We start from the raw sequence: 16,733 nt of genomic DNA, 5'->3' as shown, positions 1-16,733 counted from the left end.
AGTACACCTTTTGACCCGGCCTGTAGTCTGGTGCTGGGCTCCTCCATCGATCGGCAGCCCGTCGAGACCTCTCGCCTGCAGCATGGCCCTCCACGCAGCCTTCCAGATACGCTGGCAACAATAGAGATGAGCTTGGGTGGCCGCCACCTCTAGCTCCTGGCTTGGGAACAATGGGGGTTGGTAGCCTAAGGAGCATTCAAAAGGAGACAGACCCGTAGCAGAACTTTCCAGAGTGTTAATAGCATACTCAACCCAAGGTAGGTACTTGCTCCAGGAAGCAGGGTTGCTGGTGGTAGCGCAACGTAGCGCTTCCACAACCTGGTTAGCTCGCTCCGTCTGTCTATTGGTCTGTGGGTGGTATCCCGATGAAAGGCTGGCTGTGGCCCCAATTCCACTGCAGAAAGTCTGCCACACCTTAGCAGTGAACTGGGGGCCACGGTCCGAGACGATATCCTGAGGAATCCCGTGGAGATGTACGACATGGGTCACCAGGAGGTCTGCGGTCTCAGCAGCTGTGGGGAGTTTGGGCAGGGCAACAAGGTGAACTGCTTTACTGAACCGGTCAACAATGGTGAGTATGGTATTGTTTCCTTGGGATGGGGGAAGCCCAGTCCCAAAATCCACCCCCACATGAGACCATGGCCGACTGGGGACAGGGAGGGGATGTAGGAGACCTGATGGGGGTTGATGAGAGGCCTTACTGCTGGAGCAGACTTCACAGGCGGCTACAAACTCCCTCGTGTCAGCGTCAAGGGAAGACCACCAGAAGCGCCTCCAGATGAAGGCTGCCGTACGACGAGCACCAGGGTGGCAGACGAAACGACTGGCATGACCCCACTGAAGTACTTGGGATCGGACTGCATCCGGTACAAACAGGCGATTATGGGGTCCATTGCCAAGGTCAGGTTGGGTGCATTGAGCCGTTCTTACCACAGGCTCGATTCCCCAGGTGACGGCACCCACAACCCGGGCTGGTGGGAGAATGGTGTCAGGGGTTGCAAGGGCTTTGGTGGATTATTCAGATTCCAGGCGGGAGAGGGCATCAGCCCTCACATTCTTGGAGCCTGGGAGAAAGGTGAGGGTAAAATCGATGCGGCTGAAAAAGAGCGCCCAGCGTGCTTGTCGGGGGTTAAGTCTCTTGCCGGTTCTCACGCATGTTAAGTTTTTGTGGTCAGACCATACTATAAAGGGTTCTTTTTCCCCCTCCAGCCAATGCCGCCATTCCTCCAGTGCAGCATGAACTGCTAGAAGCTCCCGATTACCCACGTCATAGTTCCTCTCTGCTGGGGATAATCGCCAGGAGAGGTATGCACATGGATGGATCTTCTGATCCTCCTCCAACCGCTGGGAGAGAACGGCTCCAATCCCTGTGTCAGACGCATCCACCTCCACAATGAACTGACGTGCTGGGTCTGGATGGGAGGGCACAGGCGCATTAGTGAATAGGCCCTTCAGGGTCCCAAATGCTGACTCTGCCTCACGGGTCCAGCAAAAAGGATGAAGGGTGGAGGTGAGTGCAGTGAGAGGAGCAGCGACCCGACTGAACCCCGGAACAAACCGTCTATAAAAATTTGCAAACCCCAAGAAGCGCCGGAGTTGGGTCTTGTCAGTAGGGGTTGGCCAGTCCTCCACTGCCCGGATCTTCTTGGGATCAGCACAAAACGTGACCCTTCTCCACAACATGGCCCAGAAAGTCCACTGAGGTGGAGTGGAACACACACTTTTCAGCCTTAACAAACAGGCGATTTTCCAAAAGCCTTTGGAGGACGAGGCAGACATTTTGTTGGTGCTGCTCCTCAGTCCTGGAGAACACAAGGATGTCATCCATGTAGACCACCACAAAAATGTTCAACATATCCCTGAGGACGTCGTTTACCAATGCCTGGAAGACGGCTGGGGCATTCGTCAGGCCGAAAGGCATAACGAGATATTCAAAGTGGCCCAGGTGGGTATTGAAAGCCGTCTTCGATTCGTCTCCTTCCCGAATGTGTAGGTGGTAAGCGTTGCGGAGGTCCAACTTGATAAAAACAGAGGCGTGGGTCAGGGGTTCAAACATGGAGCTTACGAGGGGGAGTGGATACCTGTTCTTAACAGTGATGGTGTTTAGCTGCTGATAATCTATGCAAGGCCTTAGGCTGCCATCCTTCTTCGACCTGGAAAGGACTACATGATTTTTGTTTCTTCATTCTCTGTATGTTTTTATTAAGAGGGCATGCTGTGTGGTTTTAATTTAAGTGAGTTTGTGCGTAACACTGATAAATTCAGTGCCACAGAGCACAGAGTCAGGAAGTATGTGTATTCAGATGTACTGCCGCAGTGTTCTCCAAATCTGAGATGTTTTCACACTAAATGTGTGTCATCACAACTGGAAGAGAGATGAGAAGAGCACCTTTTAAGAGAACTACTTTAGCAACGCCTCATCCAGTGCCTTTAAATGAGTCTGGCCTCACAATAACAAGAAATACTCCAGAGATATGTCAATATGAAAAGAGATTTATTCGGTTCACTCCAAGATATATCTGTAAAGGTTTTGCCTCATCAAAAGTTTTTTGTTTTTTTTTAGAATATGGGATGGTCTGCAAAGCCCCACATTTCCCACCTTTCTATAATGTAATCTTTCCATTATGGAGATGAGTGAGATTATTCTCAGTGCAGTGACAGATTGATTGGAGTGATGCTGAAGCAGCATGCACCACGCTCTCCGGGGACACACATAACAAAAAGACATCCTGTCCTATTTGCAGCACTCAGTCTCATAGTTGTCATGAACGGATGTGTGCACACGCACAGGAACACACACTCGCATGCACAATATGCTACAAACACAAACCTGAACCCAGGAGCATTGATTTATCTATTCCCTTCTGATTTATGTATTTTAATGTATCCTCTTATTTTATGGGACAGGTGTTTATTGTAGAAAGTTGATCATGTTGCCAGGCAGCAGCCACATGCAGCTTTCCATTCATTATCAAAGCATAAATGGCACGTGTTCATGGTGGAGGCTCAAAGCTGTGACAGCAGCTTAACAGTGACTCTCTTTTCATCTATAAAACATATCTTTCTGTCACCGTTTGTCCTGCCTCTGGCTACTACTTCTCTCTTCTTACTTTTTTCTGTCACCTATTTCTTTCTTGTCTGTGTTCTCTCATCTAGTGAATTATTTCACTTCATTATACCTCCCTTTGCTTGACCCCATCTTTGTGCATCGCTCCATATTTATCTTTCTCTCATCTTACATGTGTCTCCAGAACACCTGTCCACATATACCCACCTGACATTTTCTACTCTGAATTAACTACTTTGGTCTTGCATTGCATGAAAAGTTTATACTTCTGAATGTTCAATCATTTCTCTCCCTTGATTGATGTGCTCTATGTAATTAAAATTTCAAAAAACCTTGAGGCGGAAATATTAGGGAATTGAAAATAATGCTAATGCTCCCAGATAAATTTTCTTATGACACTTATTTAATTTACTGATCAGACAAACTTATTAAAACATTATTTAGTAATATTTTGAACACTCTTCTACATTAAAGTTAATAATTGCATCACTTCCTGTCCGATGTTTGTTGACAATATTGCTCTAGCTTATGTTTGGATGACGACTGCAAGTATGTTATTCTCTGTTGTGTCACTCGAATCTGTCTGCGCTATATCAAAGCCTTTATATTGATGAAAATTATGTTTGACTCCTACCCTTATACCCCTTTAGATTCAGCTAACTGTTAACAGTAGTATCCAATGCTTGGTAGATAACTAGTCAACAAACTAGTTATCTAGAAGCATAGTTTGTATAAAAAGAGTAAACAAAGACCCAGCACAATATTGGCAGGACTCCCCCCAACCCCGGTCAATCCAAAAATAAGCAAATGTGTGGAATGAGAAAGCCCTGCTTGGATCCCTTCCACTTTGGTTAACTCATCACAATTGAGCTATTTTAGCTTAGTTTGTGCTAACCATTCATGCTAAGTAACATTACCTAATATGGCCATACGTCCTTATTTCTGATGTCCCACTGCTGAAGGTTAAACAGGTACCGGCAGAGCTCCAGTCAAGTACCACCATGGACCATCTACTAGCCGACCCTAGGTTAAAAGGAGCTTGAGGCTCCTTTTAAGAAATTAGACTCTCTAGCGCCACCCTTCACCACGACGGCCGTTGGGTGTACTGCAGCCAACAGTGAAGCCGGCACGGGAGAACGGGGAGAACGCACATGCAGCGTCATGTGACGTCACATCCGCAGCCCAGCGCGGGAAATTCGGGACCGAATTGCAGCACATTTTGCAGAGCACAGCCTGTTCAAGGCAAAGGAGAGCTACACTAGGCGGCAGTAGCTCAGGTGGTAGAGCGGGTCGTCCAATGATCCGAAGGTCGGCGGTTCGAATCCCGCTCTGTCCCAGTTTGCTGTCGTAGTGTCCTTGGGCAAGACACCTTACCCACCTTGCCTCGTGTGAATGTGTTTGAATGTTGGTGGTGGTCGGAGGGGCCGTTTGGCGCAATATGGCAGCCACGCTTCCGTCAGTCTGCCCCAGGGCAGCTGTGGCTACAAACGTAGCTTATCACCACCAGAGAGAATGTGTATGGATGAATAATGATCTCTGTAAAGCGCTCTGGGTGCCTTGAAGGGCGCTATATAAATCCAAGTCATTATTACTAGAGGGCTCATTCTTTTGGGTTTGGAACGCTTCATCTGACATTATTACTAGAAAACTTAAAATGTATATGGATTTTTCCCTCGCCGGCCTGGGATAGGTGGGTCGGGATACCCGGCCTGGCGGGGTTCGCCGTGCAGCCTGGGGTGCCTTCTGGCAGTGCTGGACCCCCCCGGGGAGGGGGAAACGGTGCGTGATTGTGTGTCTGTGTCGGTGGGAATGCGGTGTGGAAGTGTCCTGCCATGGAGGATTTGAGCCTCCATTGGCAGGACAACAAAACTTAATAATTTATCAATATTATATTATACAAAGGTGATTATTATTATTATTATTAGTATTATTATTATTATGTATAGTATATATTATTATTATAGTATATCTTATTATTAGTATAGGTATCGGATAGGTGAATGGATGAATGAATGGGATGCCTGGGTCTGGGGCCCTCCGTTGTCGGGCCTGCGCGGGTGTCACCCTGTTCCCTCTCTCCGGGCCCGTCTCCGGTCCCCCCCGCTGCCTCTGCGGCGGGGCGCCCCTCTGGTCTTGGAGGGCCACTTTCGTGGGGGCGGGTGCGCCTGCCCACATCGGCGGCCGGGGAGGCTCTGTCTCTCCGGGCAGGCTGGCCCCCTGCCGGGTGGGGGTCGTTGGCCTGGAGGGTGAGGGCCTCCTGGCCACATGTCCGGCCCTGACCGGGTGGCCGGGGATTGCCTGGGTCGCGGTCCGCCGCCGCGGGATCCCTGGCTGCTTCTTTCCGCGCCGTGGGTGCCCCGCCCGTGGGCCCCCTAGGCCGCCGTACACATACACAGCCACACAAACATATACACACACACACACACACACACACACACACACGATCATATACATACACGCATACACACACATAGACATACACACTGGCTTGTTCACCTGCATGCTTGCTCGGTAGTTTTTGGGGTTAGGTAACGGTAGCGGTAGATTAGCTCAGACTGCAATCAGATCTCAAGATTTGGGTCGATTGCCCTTCATGTTTTGGTCGGCTCTGTGCCGGTTTCGTGCTTTGTTTGTGGTTTTTTTGTTGCAGATTTCCAGTGCTTGACGTGTGTTTCCGTGTGTTCCTGCTTCCTGGATTGGCAGTGGATGTCGTCACCACCCCCACCTGGTTCAGTAAAAATAGTTAACTCTTTACCATAGCCAGCAGTCACTCAAAACAATCATCCCTACAATAATACATACCTTCATGACTGTATAATTTTACCTGATGAGAAACCAAAAAATTAAACTTCCATAAAGTTGTTTCGGGTATGAAATCTGGCTCGGGAGACCAAAACCTGTTTTGTACACGCCTGTAAATATGTGTATTTCCACTACAAAGTTGGACATTTCAACATTGTGGTCAATTGACTCTGAGCCATCCCCTATGGGCATTTGATTTACTAAAATCATTACATCGGGACCGAAATTACAGTTGTTTCATTTTCGTAGTTGATATACAAAAACTACAGAATAATTGACTGCGATTGACTGGAATGACAAACCACCAAGTTGATTTTATGTGTAGCCTTGTGAGGTAACATTAGCCAGGTAGTTAATGCTTACATAAAACCAAGGGAAGCTTTGTGACCAAAATGACCAGAATATATCATTTTCTTTTTCTTTTTAAATACATTTCTTAACTATCAGCCAGCCCCTTTCCACTATGGTTGCTTTCTGCAGCCTCTTTTTGTTTTTGATAACTAAACTTCTTCTGAATTTTAGCGTTTGTTTAATATGTTTATTTATTGTAACCATGTCACTTTCTCCAGACTGGTGTTGCTAGGTAAGACAGACTGAACATTATTATGATGAACTACCTCCATAACTTTGATTCCTCACAATGTTGCCGGTTATATGGCATCCCTTTCCACTCCCTTGTGTGAAAGTCATTTGATAGATACAGTTACAATTTATTTTTTCATTACGGTAATTATGATGCTGATAATAGTAAAACTATTACACCTAATAAGTCATGATTATAGATATCTCTCCAAACTCCATTCAGTGCAAAGGCCCTCGGGATCGTTCCTAACTTTCCCCTCCATGCTAAGAGCCCCCTATCTGGGGATGCAGATAGATCAGAGATCTAAGAAACAGCTGTTGAGCAGTTGTATTGAGGTGTCACAGCTATCCTCTCTGGCAGGATTGACAGAGTTTCATCTATAAGATGCTGGCTGTCCTTGTATGTAAGCCACCCACCGAGAAATAGTTGACTGGCTTCCAGTGGAGCATTGTGCACTGAGTAAAAGCTACAAACAGACAGAAAACACATCTGGACCCAAACAGATGGCAGGGAGATCTGTTGCATTCACAGGCTCATTTGTTGTCCCACAGATATACGATATGTTTGGAGGACTACACGGTTTGGCAGGAGTTTTATCAGTTTCCTTGTTCATCTTTGGTCTGAGATACGGAGTCAGAATAATATCTACTGTGGTTTTTTAAGAAGTTTTAACTCCATGAAACGCAAGCTGGGGAGAATGTCGTGTCAGAAATGGACAGATATGGTCTCATCTATAGTTGGCTGCTTACAGAGGTGGACAGAGTACTCGACCCCAGTACTTGAGTAAGAGTACAAATACTACTGGTCAAAATTTACTCCGTTACAAGTAAAAGTAGCTCAGTCAAAATATTACTCGAGTAAGAGTAGAAAAGTACTTGCTTTTAAAGGTACTTAAGTATCCAAAAGTAAATGCTTTTAAATTTACTTTAAGTAAAAGTAAGAGTAAGAGTAAGAGTAAATTTCAAAGCAGAGAGGTAGTTCTGCTTCGGCAGACACAATAAACATTTGAAAATAAATGTCTGTGGTTTGTTTGTGCCCTCGTTTTTTACTCGGTCGAACTCGAACATTGAGTTAAGATAAGGCCAAGGATTTTGTGAAAGTCCCTGCTCCGAGTCCGGCTCATTATCAGACTCAGACGACTCAGCGGATTGTCTTCCTTCTCCTGACGCAGGCGTAGCCATTGTTGTGGCTCTGTCTTCACTTGTTGCGGCTCTGTCTTGACAAACGCAGGCTACTTTGGCGGTATCGTTTTGAGGAGGCTTGACGTATTTCCGCTTTACGTACATCCCAGTGGAGAGCTGCACTGTGATAGGTCTCCTCCTTGACAAAAACAGCTTGTGTCCAATAGGATTTTAGGGAAGAAGAAAAAAGAGCAGACCTGAAAGTAACGAGTACTTTTCAGCCTTCCTAGAAATTTACTCGAGTAAAAGTAAAAATATTTGTCTTGGAAATGTATTCAAGTAAGAGTAATAAGTACCAAATAAATCTAATACTCAAGTAAAGTACAAATCCTCTGGATATGTACTTATGTACAGTACTCAAGTAAATTTACTCCATTACTGTCCACCACTGGCTGCTTAGCTCAGAGGAAAATATGACCACACACTGGCTGCTAACCTGGAGAACTTTACTCAGAGCAGAGAACGGGCCTCCTGTAGCAGGATTTATGATCGACAAAGAGTTTTACTGAATGAGGAGGTTTATTTGTTGAATAAATTTGGAAACAGGAATGTTTGAGCCATTTCATAAATCAACCAACAGCTTTTGACCCCCACAGTGCAGCACCACTTTGAAAGCTAGTTTTCTATTCCAAGGTAGCTAACAGTATTTCTGGGAATAGTGCACAAACTTTTCAATTTAGAAACCTGCCATTTGAATGGATGAAGTGTTTTGTGTATTACCTGGCTCATACCTCTTCCTATTGTGTTGTATGAGAAATTACCAACACGACAGACAGTGAGAAATTAGTTATAGGGGTATTCTAAAATCTAAAGATCTTAAGAAAGCTTTTGATACAATCAATCATGACATTTTAATTAAAAAAACGAGAACATAATGGGATTCGGGGGGTAGTGTTGAACTGGATGAGGACCTTTTAAAGAGATGACAACAATTTATGAAGGTGGGAGATACTGAATCTGATTGTCTGGAGATTGTGTGTGGCGTATCTCAGGGGTCGGTGCTGGGACTAGTATTATTTGATTTGTATATAAATGACATATGTAAAGTATCTAATGTACCAGAACTTGTGTTATTTGCTGGCGACACAACCATCTGGTTCTCCGATGAGAATTTACAAAACAATTTCTATCTATAATCACCTTGGAAATCAGTAAACTAAAGAAATGGTTTTACAACAATAGATTACCATTAAATAAAAAAAAGACTAAAATTATGTTTTTTTGAAAAGTGTTACAAAAATACTCAAATTCAACTCCAGATAGAGGGTGTAACTCTAAAAAGGATATACGACAATACATTCCTTGGTGTAATAATTGATGACAAAATCATTTGGAAACCTCACATTAAACATTAACAGAACAAAGTATCTAGAAGCATCTCAGTCCTGGCCAAAGGTAAACATATTCTGAACAATAAATCACTTCATATTCTTTATAACTCACTGATTCTGTCTTACTTAAATACTGTTCAGAGGTGTGGGAAATTAATTACAAAAGCTCTTTACAACCACTGAGTATCCTACCGAGCCATCAGAATCATCCATAATGTCAGTTTTTATGAGCATACAAACCCATTATTCTTAAAATCTAAAATTTTTTAATTTGAAGATATAGTGGAATTTAAAATTGCTCAAATTGTGTTTGAGGAAACCAATAAATCCTATAATTATGGATGGTTTTTGTCTCTTCTCTCCATACACCCTGAGGAAGGCACAAGTCGACACGCGTTGGTGTTTTTTAGATGTAACCCAGTCAAAATAAGGGTTTTTTAACTTTTTTCAATCCACCAGAGTGCCTGCATTTTTTCTTTTGAGTTCACTGTCGCACCCATAGCAAGAGCGCCGGTGGTTGTGGGGACACCAGCAGCGCTCCTGTTATTCTGTTCTACGTGTGATCTTACTGTAATGTCCATGACATGTTTTGGTTAATACACCACAGGGATGCAGAACAAAAACTCCCTTTCCAGTCAGACTTTTCACAGCAGCTGGTTTTAGGGTCTCAACTCTATTCTACCACCCCATTTTTGGTGGTGTCACCAAAGTTGGGACAGCAACAAAATAAGCAAGATGTGAAGTCAAATGGGATTGAAGATATGGAATCTGGATAATTCTACTCTGATCTGAACCTTTAATGACTACCCAACATATCCCACATATTGTGTTCCTTCCTCCCAGCAGACCTTTCTTATCTGTTATTGTTATTGGTGTTCTCTCCTCTACCACATCCTCTCTGTATTTCTTATGAACCTTAGAAATAGTGCAGAGCTAATATTACTTCAGCCAGTTAAGATGGATGGACCCACTGGTTCATCAAACACTGAATTCAGGAATGTGAAAAGCAAAAGCCAACTCCAATAATGCTCTCAGTGATGTTCTTCTCTATCAAATCAAGATGGAAAGAATACAATTGTTTTCTTTTTTTTTCTTTTTTTCTTTCAAAAGGACTGCCTGTCACTTGTGCTCATGATTCAGCTGGCTTTGAGATGCACAGCATTTAACCACAGTTGTTCATACTGTACAAATTACTTCAAGATCATGTTTGAACTAGATCTGATGAGCTATTCTTGCAAGCTGAACCAAACGTTTGATTATCAGAACTCCATCCACAGGGACAGGCTGCTACATGGTTTTGACTGTCTTCTTCACAGGTATGGAAGTCTGTGCGGCTAATTTCCTATTTACACTGGATGAAAATTACATTTGGTACTGCAATCATTCTAAAATTACCCCCGCTCATCTGTATTTGGTTCAGTCTATTCCCGCTGGATAAGCACAGTCTGTGTATTAAGATTTTTACAGACAGTAATCCCATAAGGGACGTTGAGGCCTTGCATTTAACTAAAGAAATTACTTTATTTAGTATTTAGTTGGTCGGCCTTCCTGCGTGCTCAGTTAAACCTCTGCAGATGATCCAGAATGCAGGAGCACGTCTGGTCTTCAACCAACCCAAGAGAGCTCATGTCACTCCACAGCTAATCTCTGCACTGGCTTCCAGTTGCAGCATCAAGTTCAAAGCTCTGCTTCTGGCTACCAAACAATTACCCAAACGTCTCCTGCCTACCTTCACTCCTTCATTCAGAGCTACACTCCCTCTCGACAGCTCCGCTCAGCAAGTGAAAGATGCCTGCTGCTTCCACCACAACGCAATGCACAATTGGAAAAAAGCGTCTGATAAATGACGGTAGTAGTAGTAGTAGCTTGGAGATAAAACGTTTATTACTGCATGATGCAGCCACAAATGTTGTCATCCCTTGTTGCCCTTCTGCTGATCTGGAGTTTGTGTTTCCTTGTGAAGCTTATTTATTTCTGTGTGTTTATCATTGAGAAATAAATAAGCTTCACAAGGAAACAAAAACTGTGTGTTTATCATTCCCCTGCTTGAACCGCCACCTTACTGTGGTGGAGGGGTTTGTGTTGCCCGAGTGATCCTAGGAGCTATGTTGTCGGGGGCATTATGCCCCTGGTAGGGTCTCCCATGGCAAACAGGTTCTAGGTGACGGGCCAGACTAAGAGCGGTTCACAAGCTAATCATGGAGGAGAAAAATCAAAGGACCGTTACGTCGCCCGGATCGGCGTCACCGGGGCCCCTCCCTGGAGCCAGGCCTGGGGTTGGGGCTCGTAGGCGAGCGCCTGGTGGCCGGGTCTTTGCCCGTGGGACCCAGCCGGGCTCAGCCCAAAACGGCGACATGGGCCCGCCTTCCCGTAGGCCCACCACCCGCAGGAAGGACCGTGAGAGGCCGGTGCCATGTGGACTGGGTAGCAGTCGTGGCGTGGTGCCTCGACGACCCAATCCCTGGACCAAAACCCTCTCAGTGGGGACATGGAATATCACCTCGCTGGGGGGGAAGGAGCCAGAGCTTGTGCGTGAGGTTGAGAGACACCGGCTAGAGATAGTCGGGCTCACCTCCACACATAGCTTGGGCTCTGGAACCCAGCCCCTTGAAAGGGGCTGGACCCTCCACTACTCTGGAGTTGCCCAGGGTGAGATGCGGCGAGCTGGTGTGGGCTTGTTTATAGCCCCTCAGCTCAGTCGCCATGTGTTGGAGTTCACCCCGGTTAACAAGAGGGTCGCTTCCCTGCGCCTTCGGGTCGGGAAACGGTCTCTCACTGTTGTTTGTGCTGGATAGTGCTCCAACTGGAGACTCCATTGTTCTACTGGGGGACTTCAACGCTCATGTGGGCAATGACAGTGATACCTGGAGAGGTGTGATTGGGAGGAACGGCCTTCCCGATCTGAACCCGAATGGTGCTTTGTTGTTGGACTTCTGTGCTAGTCACAGTTTGTCCATAACGAACACCATGTTCAAGCATAAGGGTGCCCATCAGTGCATATGGCACCAGGACACCCTAGCCCGAAGGTCAATGATCAACTTTGTTGTTGTTTCATCTGACCTTCGGCCGCATGTCTTGGACACTCAGGTGAAGACAGGGGCTGAGCTGTCAACTGATCACCACCTGGTGGTGAGTTGGATGCGCTGGCGGAGGAGGAGGTTGGACAGACTGGGCAGACCCAAACGGATTGTGAGGGTCTGTTGGGAACGTCTGGCTGAGCCCTCTGTCAGGGACATCTTCAGCTCTCACCTCCGAGAGAGCTTCTCTCAGATCCCGGGGGAGGCGGGAGACATTGAGTCCGAGTGGACCATGTTCTCTGCCTCCATTGTCGACGCGGCTGGCTCGGAGTTGTGGACGCAAGGTCTCTGTTGCCTGTCATGGCAGCAATCCTAGAACCCGGTGGTGGACACCAGAAGTAAAGGATGCCGTCAGACCAAAGAAGGAGTCCTACCGGGCTATGTTGCCCTGTGGAACTCCTGACGCAGTAGATGGGTACCGGCAGGCAGAGTTCGGTGAGGCCATGGAGGAAGACTTTCGGTCAGCCTCGAGGAAATTCTGGCGGACCATTCGGTGCCTCAGAAGGGGGAAGCAGTACTCTGCCGGCACCGTTTACGGTGCGGGTGGGGAGCTGTTGACCTCGACTGGGGACATCGTCGGACGGTGGAAGGAATACTTCGAGGATCTCCTCAACCCGACTGACATGCCTTCCACTGAGGAAGCAGAGGGTGAGGACGTGGGGACGTGTTCATCCATCACCCAAGCTGAGGTCACTGAGGTAGTTCATAAGCTCCTCAGTGGCAGGACACCGGGGGTGGATGAGATTCGCCCTGAGTACCTCAAGTCTCTGGATGTCGTAGGACTGTCTTGGTTGACACGCCTCTGCGACATTGCATGGAGGAAGGGAACAGTACCGCTGCAGTGGCAAACCGGGGTGGTGGTCCCTCTTTTTAAAAAGGGGGACCGGAGAATGTGTTCCAACTATAGGGGAATCACACTTCTCAGCCTCCCCGGGAAAGTATACGCCAAGGTACTGGAGAGAAGAATACAGCCGATAGTTGAACCTCGGATTCAGGAGGAACACAGGGTTTCATCTCTGCTTTTTGCGGATGACGTTGTCCTGTTGGCTTCATCGGACCGGGACCTTCAGCATGTGCTGGGGCGGTTTGAGGCCGAGTGCAACGCGGCAGGGATGAGAATCAGCACCTCCAAAACCGAGGCCATGGTTCGCCACCGGGAAAGGGTGGCATGCCTTCTCCGGGTGGGTGGAGAAGTCCTGCCTCAGGTGGAGAAGTTCAAGATCTCGGGGTCTTGTTCACGAGTGAGGGAACGATGGAGCGGGAGATTGACGGAGGGATCGGTGCGGCGTTCGTAGTTATGTGGTCGATGTACCGGACCGTCATGGTGAAGAAGGAGCTGAGTTGAAAGGCGAAGCTCTCGATCTACCGCCCAATCTACGCACCTACCCTCACCTATCGTCATGAACTTTGGGTAGTGAACGAAAAGACAAGATCGCGGATACAAGCAGCCGAGATCAGTTTCCTCCGAAAGGGTGGCTGGACGCTCCCTTAGAGATAGGGTGAGGAGTTCGGTCACCCGGGAGGAGCTCGGAGTCGAGCCGCTGCTCCTTCACATTGAGGGGAGTCAGCTGAGGTGGCTTGGGCATCTGTACCGGATGCCTCCTGGACGCCTCCCTAGGGAGGTGTTCCAGACATGTCCCTCCGGGAGGAGGAGGAAGACCCAGGACACGCTGGAGAGACTATGTCTCTCGGCTGGCCTGGGAACACCTCGGACTCCCCTTGGAAGAACTGGAGGAAGTGTCTGGGGTAAAGGAAGTCTGGGCATCTCTGTTGAGACTGCTGCCCCCCCCGACCCGCGAACGGATAAAATTATAACATCATTACACTATAGGTGGTGGATACAGGCTGAATACAGGCAGAATTACACTTGGAAAGAGACAGAAAAGGCAACAAGAAGAATTTATATATATATATATATATATATATATATATACACACACACACACACATATATATATACCTGTATATATATATATATATATATATATATATATATATATATATATATATATATATATATATATATATATATATATTATTATTATTATTTTTATTTATTTTTTAATATATATATATATTTTATATTTATATTTTTTTATTTTTTTTATTTTTATTTTTTTTAAAGATGCCTGCCGACACATTGCCGAATCACTGATAAGTGCAGGATTAAAATTATCTCATGATCTTGGTGTTTGTTGAAATAGGGTAGGTAGTTTGCAGTAGAATTTTTACTTTACAAATCATGGACATGGTGCATTCAGACAGGTTAAAATCACAGAGGTCCTCCGTGACTTCCGTGACCAGATAGTTGCCATGCGAATGGGGCATTAACACTCAAACACATCCCTTCACAGTACAAATCAGAATGGTTGACCGTCAATATGAAAGCATTGGCTAAGTAGAATCTTGTGCTGTATATTATAGCAGGCAAACAGAGAACATATGAACATGATAAAATGACTGAACCAACCCAGAAACACACTTACTGCTCTGTTTTTTGTTGATCTTTGCAGCCTTCACATTATTAAAGTATACCATCCAAATCTTAGTCATTGTGTAAATAATTCCTCATCACGTGTCGTCGGGTGAAGCTGAAATAGAATAGAATAGAATAGAAGAATAGCACAAATGGAATCCCACAAAGAAATTTAAAAAAGCAAATTGCAGCAACAATGGATGGTTTTCTGTTGAAAGAAAACAAGAAAAAGAGCAGTATTACGGGACCCATGAACACACAACGTACAGCCCTTGGCAAAGTACAGGAGAGCAATCTACTTAACAGCAGGAGGAGGAGGGTCTGATGAAAGAATACAAGAGCAAAACACTTCAATCCTTTCATCATTTGATGTATAATACAGCATGAGGGAGTCTTCTGTCACTTTCTCCTGCATTATTTTATTTTTTCAAAAAGTGAGGAACACCAGCAAGTGATGTATATGTACACTTTTCATGGGTATGTGAGAATGCTTTCTTATAACCTTTGAATAAATGATTAAATTCTTTACAAAGCATTGAATTCAATTTCTTGTTAAGCATTGTCCTGTAAGTGTGCCTGTGTGTGGGATATAAGCGTGTCACTGTTCAAGAGAAAAGCAAAGCCCATTTATATTAATGAACTGCAGGAAGAGCTGCCATCATACTCTGTCATTGATTTTGGGGGACCAATTTGATCGTCAGAGTCTGATTTGTGTATATGAAGACGAGCCTAGAGGCATGACTGGAAGAGTACTACTAGTAGTGTCTCCATTACCCTCGAAATGTTTGTGCAATTTTACAGAAACTAGGTGTGTATGTGTGTACACAGTACTGTACATCTCACAATAGTTTGCACGGGGGGTTTTCTGGCAAGGAATGTTTCAAATAACTGCAATGGAAACAGCTTTTTCACATCTATGGGTCAAATTGAAGTACTAAAGAGTTACATTTGTTTTCTATGGAGACAGACACAGGCGACGCAGGCGACGCTGCTGTATGAATCCAGCGTTAGCAGATCAAAATCATACAGTGTGCCTTGCACTGATCTTATGCAACTGCAAATTTCACAGTGTGATCCCGTTCTTTTACTACGACTAGAAACTTGCAGTGTATGGATTTATTGTCAATCAAAATCTATAGCAGGAATGGGCACAGACAAATTTTCAAGTGGTAGAAGAAAAAATTGGAGAGGGTTGCGGAAAATATTACACATCTAAATGAGAAAAGCGTTAATGCAAAACTAAAGTAGCTCTCAAGGAAACCCCTTCCTCCCCTCAGTGGATTGACAGCTCAAGTGACAGGGAATCCCTGTAATGATGCTACTGCACCTGCTCTCTGCATGTCCCCACAGCGACAGACATCCTGCAGTCTGTCATGTGTGTATGCATGCCCAGGTACACACAGCACGAACAAACAGACGTGTGCTCCCATCTGCTAAATCTGATACACCTTCATTAAATGCCAGACGAAATTGATGTTTCTCATATTACAGCATCCGAACAGTCAGAATGACATTTTGAAAGGAACAACATGGTTATTCCATGGATGTTGTTATTGCAGACAACCATAATGTGATTTTCTCAGAGCCATCATGTCACAGCGACATCAAAAATAACTGACATCTGCCTCCTTGATCCTCCCACAGTCCAGGAAGCAATATAATGGGAGGATAGATGGAAAGAAAGGAAGCGGCTGATTTACATAGCTGCTGTTTTGATGACACTATCCAAAGAAGGGAGTAATAAAGTTGATGTAAGCACACAAAGCGTGCTGTGGATCTTCAGCTGATGTAGACAATCACTGCAGCGATAAATAGTGTGCCAGGAAGATATTGACAGGTTAATGGAGGTAAAAGGAAAGCTAGAAGACACATGATACACAGCTACATTTGTTCATACACAGCTCCCAGCATGTGGTGTGAGGCCTTTTTGACTTTCTTTAGCCTTCTCTGTAGGCATTTACCCTTTTGGTGCATACAAATACCTCTTTTGAAACAAGACAGTTTTGCTTTATAACCCCTTTTGAGTTACGGGTTAGTTTCGGCATGTCTATCTATCTGAGTCTCATGGGAGGTTGTTGCTGACTTAGTTTATAGCTGGTTATATTCTAATAAATTATTCACATCTCATCTTTGTCAGTGATCAGAGTGGAAGATCAAAAGTTCTCTATGTCAAAGTTCAGATTATATTAATGTTCAGCTATTTCATTCTGGACTAC

The sequence above is a fragment of the Cololabis saira genome, chromosome 11, assembly GCF_033807715.1.
Source record: "Cololabis saira isolate AMF1-May2022 chromosome 11, fColSai1.1, whole genome shotgun sequence".
Taxonomy (NCBI): Eukaryota; Metazoa; Chordata; class Actinopteri; order Beloniformes; family Belonidae; genus Cololabis; species Cololabis saira.
Note: the sequence above shows the minus strand (reverse complement) of the source record.